This window comes from Lemur catta, chromosome 8, assembly GCF_020740605.2.
Source record: "Lemur catta isolate mLemCat1 chromosome 8, mLemCat1.pri, whole genome shotgun sequence".
NCBI classification, from domain to species: Eukaryota; Metazoa; Chordata; class Mammalia; order Primates; family Lemuridae; genus Lemur; species Lemur catta.
Window position 1 is genome coordinate 45,181,987 of NC_059135.1, and position 11,466 is coordinate 45,193,452.

The 11,466-nt window shown below is 33.5% G+C and overlaps 1 long non-coding RNA gene across 1 annotated transcript; it reads left to right on the forward strand.

The window, feature by feature from the left end:
- Positions 1-5,953: 5,953 nt before the first annotated feature.
- On the forward strand, positions 5,954-9,779 carry LOC123643697. Its single transcript, XR_006736883.1, has 2 exons — positions 5,954-6,174; positions 8,460-9,779. It is a non-coding gene; the product is annotated as an uncharacterized LOC123643697 (long non-coding RNA).
- The last annotated feature ends 1,687 nt before the right edge of the window (positions 9,780-11,466 follow it).

The following is an 11,466-nucleotide window of genomic DNA, read 5'->3' on the forward strand; positions in this document are numbered from 1 at the left end:
GATATTTATGAGAAAAACTGAAATTTGAACACTAGATATTTGATACTATTAAGGAATTCTTTTTTTTTTTTTTTTTTTTTTGAGACAGAGTCTCACTTTGTTGCCCGGGCTAGAGTGAGTGCCGTGGCGTCAGCCTAGCTCACAGCAACCTCAAACTCCTGGGCTTGAGCCATCCTACTGCCTCAGCCTCCGGAGTAGCTGGGACTACAGGCATGCGCCACCATGCCCGGCTAATTTTTTCTCTGTATATTTTTAGTTGGCCAGATAATTTCTTTCCATTTTTAGTAGAGACGGGGTCTCGCTCAGGCTGGTCTCGAACTCCTGACCTCCAGCGATCCACCGGCCTCGGCCTCCCAGAGGGCTAGGATTACAGGCATGAGCCACCGCACCTGGCCTATTAAAGAATTCTTAATTCTTTTAATTGTGATAACAATTCAGCATTGTGGTTATGTTAAGAAAGATCTATAGATAAGGTGTATAAATATTTATCATGAAATTATATGGTATTTGTGATTTGCTTCAAAATAATATGGGGTAGGGAGAATTGAGTAGAAGTTAAATAAATAAAAGTGACCAAAATGGATACTTGTTGAAGTTGGATAATAGATACATGAGGGTTCACTATACTCCTCACTGATTTTATGTATATTTGAAAATTGAAACAAAGGTTCACAGGATTCTAGGGAATTGTTATAAAGCTCTAAATCCTGCCAAATAATAAGGGCAATAAAAATGGAAAATGAATTTATTAAAAGACCAATAAATTAGGTAATGCCTGATTAAGCTAAATGTAATCACAGATAGCTGCTAAAATATAAATTACCTGAAATGACTCAAGAGGAGGTAGACATGTTTACACAAATTACCATGTAAAAAGTAGGAAAGGTTTTTAAAGATAACCATAAAAAGTCACCAAGTCCAGATTGTTTTATACCTGAATTCAATCTAACTTTCAAAGAACACATAATTCCTTTATTATTTACTATTTCAGACCCAAAAAAGGATGCAAAATGGTCACAATCAATTTTTCAAAGACGACCTTAATATTGAATACTAGTAAGAATAATTCAAACAAAAATATACATAAATAGATACAAACATCATAAAATAGCAAATTAAATTTGGCAATGTATTAAAAGAAAAAAGCAGTGTTTTGGTTTTCAAGGTTGAAAGATAAACTTTATGAAATCTATTACTATAAATCATTACCTTATCAGATTAAAGAATGAAAACTGTATAATTATATTGATAGATATTTTTCCATTTTTGGTATTGCTATACATAGTTGGAAGGTGTGTTTTAGTTCAATTCTTGCCCCAGTTTGCAGATAACTTCTGGAGTAATAAGCACATTTTCCAGTCCATAACTCACCTACTGTAGAGTAAAGAAAGGAAGGGTATACAAAATGTTTTTCAGTTTCTCTAGAGGAGCAGGTTGCTAAGGCAGTTCAAATTGGTTCAAATCAAGCTCATTATATGCTACAGAATCATTATGTGATATATGATGATTAAGATTGCTCTAATGACTAATGGAATAGATTTTGTGTCTTATTAAAATGCAAATTATCTTGGCAAGGATATTATATTCAGTTTCATTTGCCAATTATCCGAGGAAACTTTGATAGGGAAGTGGAAAAAATATATTAGATAGTTAACATGGGGAGGAAGGTACATCATGAAAAGGCAAAAGTGTTTCAGGAGATCAATTTTGCTGACCTAACACTTTGGCTTACGGTGAGCCCTGAATGTCTGTGCTCTAATTAAAGAGGCCAAAGACAAAGAAAAAGACAAATTCAGAGAGGAGACAGACAGGAGGAGAATTTAATATTCACGAAGTGGCTCCCATGGTCCCAGCTTTTGACAGGTCTTTTAATAATAGCAAGCACTATTAAGATTGTGCACCATTTATGGATGAGGAGACTGAATTTTAGACAGGTTAAATAACTCCCATAAAGTGACCCAACTTTTAAAATGCTATGCTAAAGTTTAATTCCAAGTTTGTTTGACTCCAAAATCTGTGTTGTTTCCATTGAAATATTGAAGAAACGAATAGTCAACTATGTAATTTTTTCTAAGAATGAGAATATGAGTATTACATAAACATACTACACATAGTATACAAATACTTCATTAACTGATTTGCTAAAAACTTTACTCATGACTTCACTTCACTAAATGTCTTACTCTACAAGATTGTTGTGTTTTGTTATTATTTCCTACATTTGAAAACTTTTCTATGTTAAACAACAACAACAATCACTCAATATCCAAAACATGTCTAAGCATCCTGGTTCAAAAATGCCGCATAGTGCATGAAAAAGAAAAACTGTAAGCAGAAAATGTCCTTTTTGCTAAATACAAAGACTAAAAATAATCAGTGAGGACTATTTTATTTCTCTAGTATATATAAGTTTAATTAGGCATTAAAACCAGGCAAACCATCTGTCTCTTTTTTGATAGTCAAGGGTTTACAGAGTTGTTTTGTAGATATATATATTTATATATATATGTCCTTTTTCTTTCTCTCTAAATATGTAAATATGAATATATATGAGTATAAATGTGAATATATATATGAATGACACAGATATAACTTAATATGTCATATAAGAAATCATGATTTTAACATTTATTTGGTCAATTAAAAATTACATGTTTTGCATCTTTAAAAAATTTTAAAAGTCTCTTCTTTAGGAAAGTCTGTTCTTAAAGTGATTACTTACACAGGGCTTGCAGGTTGGGTCTGTAGTCTCTACTTCAAAGCAGAATAAGAAATTAATATAATAAGTTTTTTCTTAGGGAGAATTGTTTAGTATAAATATCTATGTAGCTTATTTTTCTCAAGTATTTAATTAGTAGTCTATATTAGCTAGCAAATACAATATGGTATATAATATATAATGCACATATATATGCATATATTCAAATAAATTTTCTTTTATTTATTTTTCAGCAGTTTATTTTTGGAATTAAGCTTTAGAAATAGTTTTGGTGTAGCATTTATATATAATTTTTTAAGGTATTGAAAAATGATCATTTATTGAACCATTCTGCATTCCTGTCAGCAATTTGTTTTCTCAAAGTCTTACCAAAATATGGTGTTGTCATACTTCTTGATCTTCAGGTTTTATTGGAAAAATAGTGAAGCCCTTTGCCAGTGAAAAGTTACGAGCTATTATTCCTGCTTGTTATTTTTTAAATTGACTTTGCATTTCTTTATTTTTTGGTCACAATCTAAAAATTTTTTGATATAGTAAAATTTGTCAATCTTTTTTTTTGTTATTGTTTCTGGATTTTGAGCCAGGGTTAGAAAACCTTCTCAACTCCCAGGATATATAAAAATTCTAGTCTTGTACTTGTCTACTTTCGGTACTTGTATAGTTTAATTTTTTACGTTTAGATGTTTGATCCATTTGGAATTTATTCTTGTAAACCTAATTTTCTCTTTTTCCATATTTGGAAAGTGCAGACAGTTCTGCTATAATACTTGTTTTGAAAACACAAGTTATTCCAATGCATTTCATGTATTAGGGAACAGTTTGAACATAACATTAATTTTGCATTTGCTTATGCGTAATTTCATCTGTGAGAAACACTAAATGCACACAGAAAACCGTACTGAGCTGAAGTGAACTACACTGTGTACGAATACACAACACACACACACACACACACACACACACACACACACACGCTCCTCAAACATCTACCAGCTACTTCAGTTCACTAAATGTCTTGTCCTACAAGGTTGTTGTGTTTTGCTAGTATATCCCACGTTTGAAAACTTTTCTATGTTAAACAACAACAACAATCACTCAACATCCCAAACATGTCTAAGCATATGTCTAAAAATGCCATGCAGTGCATGAGAAAGAAAAGCTGTAAATATCAGAGAAGGCCTTGAAATAGTACAGGTTTTGAGAGAAATGAGACAGTATGTGGTATCTCCCAAGCAAAGGCATAAAGGAGCTCACATTGTGGAAAATCAGAAACTCCACAAAAATAAAAGAAATGTCAATGGCTGGAACAAGTTCAAGTGCAGTGAAGTCAATAGGAAAAAGCTCTAAAGAAATAGGAAAAAAAATGGAAAGATTGTGGACTACGAACTGAAGACCAAACTGCATCAAGAACAACCTTTCTTATAATCAAAGAGAAAGAATAATGTATGTACAAAGACCTTAAATAAACATTGCCAAGTATGAACAAGTCATTTTTTAAGATTTAGAAGTGTTGGTTTGGTGATTTTAAACATCACTATAGTTTCCAGGAGTGAAACACATGCTGATTGAAGAAGTAGGCTATATATCATATCAAACTGCAGTTTTGATGAAACAAGTGTCTATTAAAAAAGTATGCCTTGAAGGATCTACAACTCAAAGGCAAAAAAACAGGCCCAAGGATTCAAGGCTGTGAAACATCGCAAACTGTGATAATTCTCCTTTTAGCATTTCATAGTAATTTGCAAGCTGCAAACCTTCCTATGTACTCTTCTGCAAGCAAACTTCAGGTGTTTTTAAAGGTTAAGTGCCATTAAAAATAGTATTTATGTATGTTTTAACTATTTAACATATAAATCTGTGCTATACTTTTTAGTAGATTCCTATCTTTAAAAAAAAACTGTCATTTATGAAGGTTTTGAGTATTTAACCCCATTTTCCCCCGTAAGCCTTGTGGATTTTATTGTGTGATTTTTGCATAATGGAGTTACTTTTAGGGATGGCCATTTGCTGTTATAGCTAAACTGACTGTCCATATTTTCCCTTGATTTAAAATGCTGCTCTTATGTTTTATTATATTTCCATGTACATTCTTTTCTATTTCTGAATATTCAGTTTTGTTTTATGGTCTATCTGATTACTCATATGCCAATACCATGTTATTTTAATTTTTGAGACTTGATAATGTGTTAATATTTGGTGGAGCTAGCTCTTCCTTCTTCCTCCCACCTCCCCACTACCCACAGTTTCTATATTTCAGGGTTTTCCTATTCCATTTTTACTTGCCCATTTTTCCATATGGACTTTAGAATCAATTATATTCACTCTAGGAAAAAAGATGTTGATGTTTTAAATGGAATCACATTAAATTCATGAATTAACACAGAGAGAGCTGACATCTGCATGATACTGAGTCTGCCTCTTCATGAAATCTCTCCAGAAAAATGCCTTCCATTTGTTGAAGTCTATATCTGTGTTTTTTTCAGAGTTTAACGATCTTTTTCTCATAGAGGCTTTTACATTTCTTTTTTTCTTTAAAGTTTTCTTTTTAATTGACATATAATGATTGTACATATTTATGGGGTACTGTGTGATGTTTTGATACATGTATACAAATGTAATGATCAAATCAGGGTAATTAGCATACCCATCACCTCAGACATTTATCATTTCTTTGTGATAAGAACATTCAAAATCCTCTCTTCTAGCCATTTTGGAACATACGATATATTATTGTTAACTATAATCAGCCTACTGTGCAATGGAACGCTAGAAATTATTTTTCCTGCCTATCTGTAACTTTGTACCTGTTCACCAACCTCTCCTCATCCTCCCTTCCCCCTACCCTTTCTATCCTCTGGTAACCACTATCCTATTCTCAACTTTCTATGAAGCAACTTTTCATTAAGTATATTTCTAGCATTTTATATTTTTTTGTTGCCACGATAAATGATAGTTTCCATTATATCCTTTAAGTGGTTGTTGTTTTGATAAAGTCTATTGATCTTTGTATATTAATTTTATATTCTGCTACCTTCCTGAATTATCTTATTACTTATGGCTGTTTTTCCATTAATTTTCTTGGCATGTCCAGGTATACATCATATGATGTGATATAATTTTTATGTTATTAAGCAAGAGAAAGCAATTAGGGAATTTTCCATTTCACATGCCCCAAATACTTTCTTTTTCTTAATGGCATTGTAACTGATACCTCCCATACAATGTGAAATAGTCATGGTGATAGTGGTTTCCCTTGTCTCATTCTTGCCTTTAAAAGGCATGCTTCTAGTATTTCCCTACCGTATGAGCTCCTGGCTTTGGGCTAAGGCACATTAAGAAAGTTTCTATTTATTCCCATTTTATTGAGTGTTTTTAGGAAGGAGTAGAGAATTCCTAGGTCCAACTGAGCATTGTTTGATAAAATGAGCAGTCAAGGATGTACAGAAGAAAATAAAGTAAGTAGAAAATAGGCTTCTTGAACTATTTATAAACACTTGTGAAAATGAAACCTCTTTGGATACAAGCCTTTGAATCTACCACTGAATTTGTTTCCTGCTTTGCTATGATAAGAGGTGGCAATTCCAAACAGATTAAGTACAAATTTGTGTGTGGGGCTGGGTTGGGTGGGGTATATCTATCTATGAATGAGGCTTTGAGATTAATAAATGTCATTAAATTTAAGATGATGTGTTAATTTTAATTTTGCCCTAGGCTCTACAATTCTAAGATTTCATATTGGTAGAGATAATATTTGTTTTTTCTTTGCCAATTCTACACATACAGTTATCAGATTGTTATAAATTTAAAGTCAGGGCACAGATAAAAGAAATAAGAATTTAGTGGGGATAATTGGGGAAAAGTTTACTGGAGGCTGAGATCTTGTTTCATTGTTTTTGTGGTACCTAGTGGAAGGCACTGTGGGAGCTTTGCTAAATATGGGTGTAAAGAAAGAAGTGAAATTTTGAGGCACGATTGAAAGCAATACAACTGCAGTTGTGTTGCATAGCGGTTTAGTGTATAGTGTAGCATAGTGTTTTGGTACATAGATTTTTGGTGCTAGACTTCTTGAGTTCAATTTCTGGCTATACCGCTTGCTAATTGTGATCATGGTCAAATTCTACATTTTCTATGTCTTAGCTTTGTGATTATGGTATCTCCCCTGCCAGGTAAGTATATACTATGCCTTAGCTTTATCACCCATAAAAACAGGGATGATAATGCCTACCTTATAGGTTGTTAGGTTTAAATCAATCTGTATATGTAAGAGCTTAAAATATTATCTATCACACAGTAAGTACTCTATAAACATTAGTATTTTTATTGGATGGCAGGTTCTCCCTCATTTTATGGCCAGATGTTCTTATTTATGACAACTTTTTAGGGCGATCACCCTAGAAAATACAGGTGATTTGTTTTATATAAGGAAAAAATTAGGATATTTTTGTTATAGTTAAAGTTTCCTATTATGGTATTCTTGGTTTTTATTATATCAAATCATGTACATATCCTAGAAATTTGTGTTGAATAAGCCACATATTTGAGGCAATTTTATATAAAGTCTGAGATAGTCATGCATAAAATGGAGTACAGAAAACAAAATTAAAACTAAGCCTTAAGTACAATTGGATTTCAATATATTTAGAAATTACTTATTTAAACATTTAATATTATACTGAAATGCTGCCCCATTTTGCTATTAAGATCAAATACATAATTCCTAAAGACAAAATATATTTTAAGTGATTTATTTTCTGAAAAACTATTTTTTCTTTCTTTTATTGTTTAACTTTTTTTGAGAATACTATTGTCTAGATCTAGATGTATTGAAATAGAAGGTAGACAACAGTAAAAAGAAGTGGAGTCATTTCTTGCCTTTTTGTGCTTCATTACCTTCTCAAAGAAATGGAAATTTATACTCTATGCATAATCTTTCACCTCCCTTCCAATTCTAAAATCACATGAATTTCTTGTAAAGGAAATCTTAATCTCTCTATAAAATAAATGGATAGGCCGGGCGCGGTGGCTCACGCCTGTAATCCTAGCTCTGGGAGGCCGAGGCGGGTGGATCGCTCGAGCTCAGGAGTTCGAGACCAGCCTGAGCAAGAGTGAGACCCCGTCTCTACCAAAAAAAAAAAATAGAAAGAAATTATCTGGCCAACTAAAAATATATATACAAAAAAAATTAGCCGGGCATGGTGGCTCATGCCTGTAGTCCCAGCTACTCGGGAGGCTGAGGCAGTAGGATCGCTTAAGCCCAGGAGTCTGAGGTTGCTGTGAGCTAGGCTGATGCCACGGCACTCACTCTAGCCCGGGCAACAAAGTGAGACTCTGTCTCAAAAAAAAAAAAATAAATAAATAAATGGATAAAGAAAATGGATGAAACTTATTGATTCTTTATGCTACCTAAGTAAATAATGTGATCAATATAAAATATTCTCTTAAATACTCCCGTAACTATGAAAATGTTTATATTAGGTATTAAATTTCAGTTTATATCACATAGAAAATGTATGCTTCCTGTATGCTCTTAGCTTTGATAATTAAACTTTGCTATAAAACTAGTTTATAGGAAAGCCCACTGTCATTGCAATGACATTTTTGGTAGCAACTGATGTAACTGCCATTTTTAAAGATGTGTAGTGATTCATTGTAACCTGTCAGGAATCAATATCACAACTTGAGAAGCTGATTTCTTACTATCAAGAAGTTTGAAGTATCTGAAAGTTTGCCTTACTTGCAGGCTAACAAGTTAGTCACATGGATGCTGTCAGAAGACATGAGGCTCCTGGATCAGAGAAGAAGGAAATTTATTACTCATAGCCATAGCAATAGCTAGAGTACAAGCATTTTGGCATCAGTTCTCTGAGCCTCTATTCCCATAGTATGATGTGAATAGAACTAGATAATACCTATATACATAGTAGGTTATGTTATGGAAGAGAAACCATGAACTTAAGGAAATCTGAATATTTTATTATGGACAATAAGTATATCTTCCTTTTGCTCTAGAGGAAACATTATTTCTATTTACCAAAGCTGTTCATTGTACAAATATCCTTGAAAAGATAGTCTAGAACAGAAGACAGTCAGCACCTCTGCTCACAAGAGGTACAGAAACATGCAAGACCCATGGAAAATTGTCTCCTCACATTTATACCTTTTGATAATAACTTATATATATTCTGATTAATTAGTAATAACTCACATGTTCAGATGAAGACATGGCAAAACTTGAAATTTTAAGCTCAACCTAGCACATTTACAAAGTCATCAGTCTGAAATAATCAGAAGTTGCCATATAGACAAGGATTTGTGTGAAAGAGCCTATGGTTATTAATAATTATAAAATGACATATATTCACTAATATTTGGCAGCAACTGGATTGTGATATTATGTCAGTTGTTATGAATCTTTTTCTGTCCTATTGTCATTCTTTTCATACTGGGGAAATTACTCTGCTGTTTTCCCAAAGTCAATCTTGGAGTGATGTGAGTAGCAGAGTGACAAGTCTGCAAGTCAGTTGATAACTGCTGGATATGCACACAAGATGATGACATAGGTGATGCCTTACAATGGGGATACCCTCTCTGGGGGAAGCAAGACATCATGGGCCACAAAATCCTTATTACAAATTAGAATGAAGATCAAGAATTGCCTATAGAATTGAGAAATTTTGAGGGGGCCAAAAGTGTAAGTTTAGCCTAACTAAAGTAGAAATGCTAACAGAAGGATTCTGGCAGACATCATACAGAGGCAGTTTGTCATGAACACTGCTCAGCTTACTTTCTCATAGAATCCAGAAGTACTAAAATAGTTTTTACTAATAGCTCGTCAACCTGTTCCAGGGCAGACTGTGCCCATGCTGGTCTTTTTGATGGCTTCCAGCCAATCAGCTTACCCAAAGAAAAGCAAAAACACACTGACCTCAGATAGTCTGCATGTTTTTTTCCAACTCTGTCTCTCTCTTTTATAAATTCTGTTTTTGCTATTTTTTGTTGACAACTGTTTAATGACTGACTCTCATTTTATGCAAGAATAAAATTTTTGTGTGAATATTAACTGTTCTGAGTTATTTATTGACAATCCAAATTCATATCTCTTACACTTACATAATACTATTTTAAAGTGCATATATCCTGTTTTGTTAAATGAAATACATTTATATAAAAGCATTAATAAATTGATTTTTAATGTGTATTTTCTCAACCAATATATAACAATGGGGACAGTGGCCTTATAACAACTATTAATCAATAAATCAATTAGCCAGATTAAAGATATCTTCTACATCTTTAAATAGTCTCTGAAGACAACTAGTTAGGGATCCAAGAAAAACACATTTAAAAATAATTGGTAAGTGTGCTGGTAAGCTTGAAAAATTTGACCAGTTTGGACACTAAAATGTCTTAGCAATTTAGAAGAGAGGTTTAGCAGGCAGAGGTCGAAGTGGAGCTGGAGTAAAGGGGTGTGTGTGTGTGGGGGGGGGGTGGTCACTAAGAAAGGAGACAGGCATTTTAGAAAGTCACAACCACCAGAACAAAGCTGCCAATGATGCCAGCAAGGAAATATACCTATTGGGAAAATCGGTTTTGTATAGTTTAAGTGCTGGCTATTCAAAAGTGAGACCCATAGACTAGCAACATTACCATCACCTGGAAGCTCATTAGATGTAATGAATCTCAGATTTTGCCAGAAACCTACCTACTAAATTAAAACCTGCACATGAACAAGATTTCTCAGGTGATTCATATGTACATTAAAGATTGAGAAACATTGCTAGGTGATTGGTTTCCAAATGCTGGTCACCAAACCAGGACCATTTTGGCTAAGAATGCCTGGAGAGCTTGTTAAAAATAGGCTTTAGCATTTTTCACCAGAGAGTTAAATTCAGTAGGTCTGAAGTCCAGGAATATTAACAAGCTCCTCCAGGTGACTGTGATGCACCATTGCCCTGGGCTAGGACAATCTATCCCAATTTTGACTTGATCTAGTTCTAGATCAATGATTCTCAACCTTGGCTGCACATTAGAAGCACTTGTAGAGCTCTTAAAATATATTTATAGCTGGGCCCCACCCTGAGGGATTCTGATTTACCTGCACTGTTGTGTAACTCAGGAATCTTGATGTTTTTCAAGCTTACCAGGAGACTTCAATGTGTAAACCAGGATTGAGAAATACCATTCCTTGCAAAGTAGGTAAACAGTTTAGGTGGGAAAAAATGAAGAGGACCTTAGGAATTTTTCTGTAAACAGGAGAGTTACATATGGGATGGATCTGTTAAGAAGACTTACTTTATCCTGGTGTAAAAGGTGTATTCAAAAAAGAGAGATAAGAAGTGTGGAAAGTACCTGCAATAATGCAGTTGAGAGCTGTGCAAACAAAATTTAAAATACAAGGGATAAGAGACAGAATTGATGATGCAGAAAATATGGCTGTGGGGGGAGTTCATTCAAAATTGTTAACCAAGAAGGCAAGAAAGAAATAACATGCTTACTAGGAAAGAAAAATAGTCTAGTGAAGGTAGTGGTTGTTTTAAAGAAGGGTACAAACCTCATTTAAGGTGAAGTCAGAGAAGAGATTGAAAATAGAAAATAAAACCTCCAATTTTTTTGTACATTGAAAGCATAAAAAAAATTCTACTTGACTGGTGGGAATATTTGTCAAATGGTGGTATGGGTAAAAACAAAACACCTCACTTGAGAACAGTTTTATACTTCGTTAAAACAATAATTCCTGTCACTTTAAT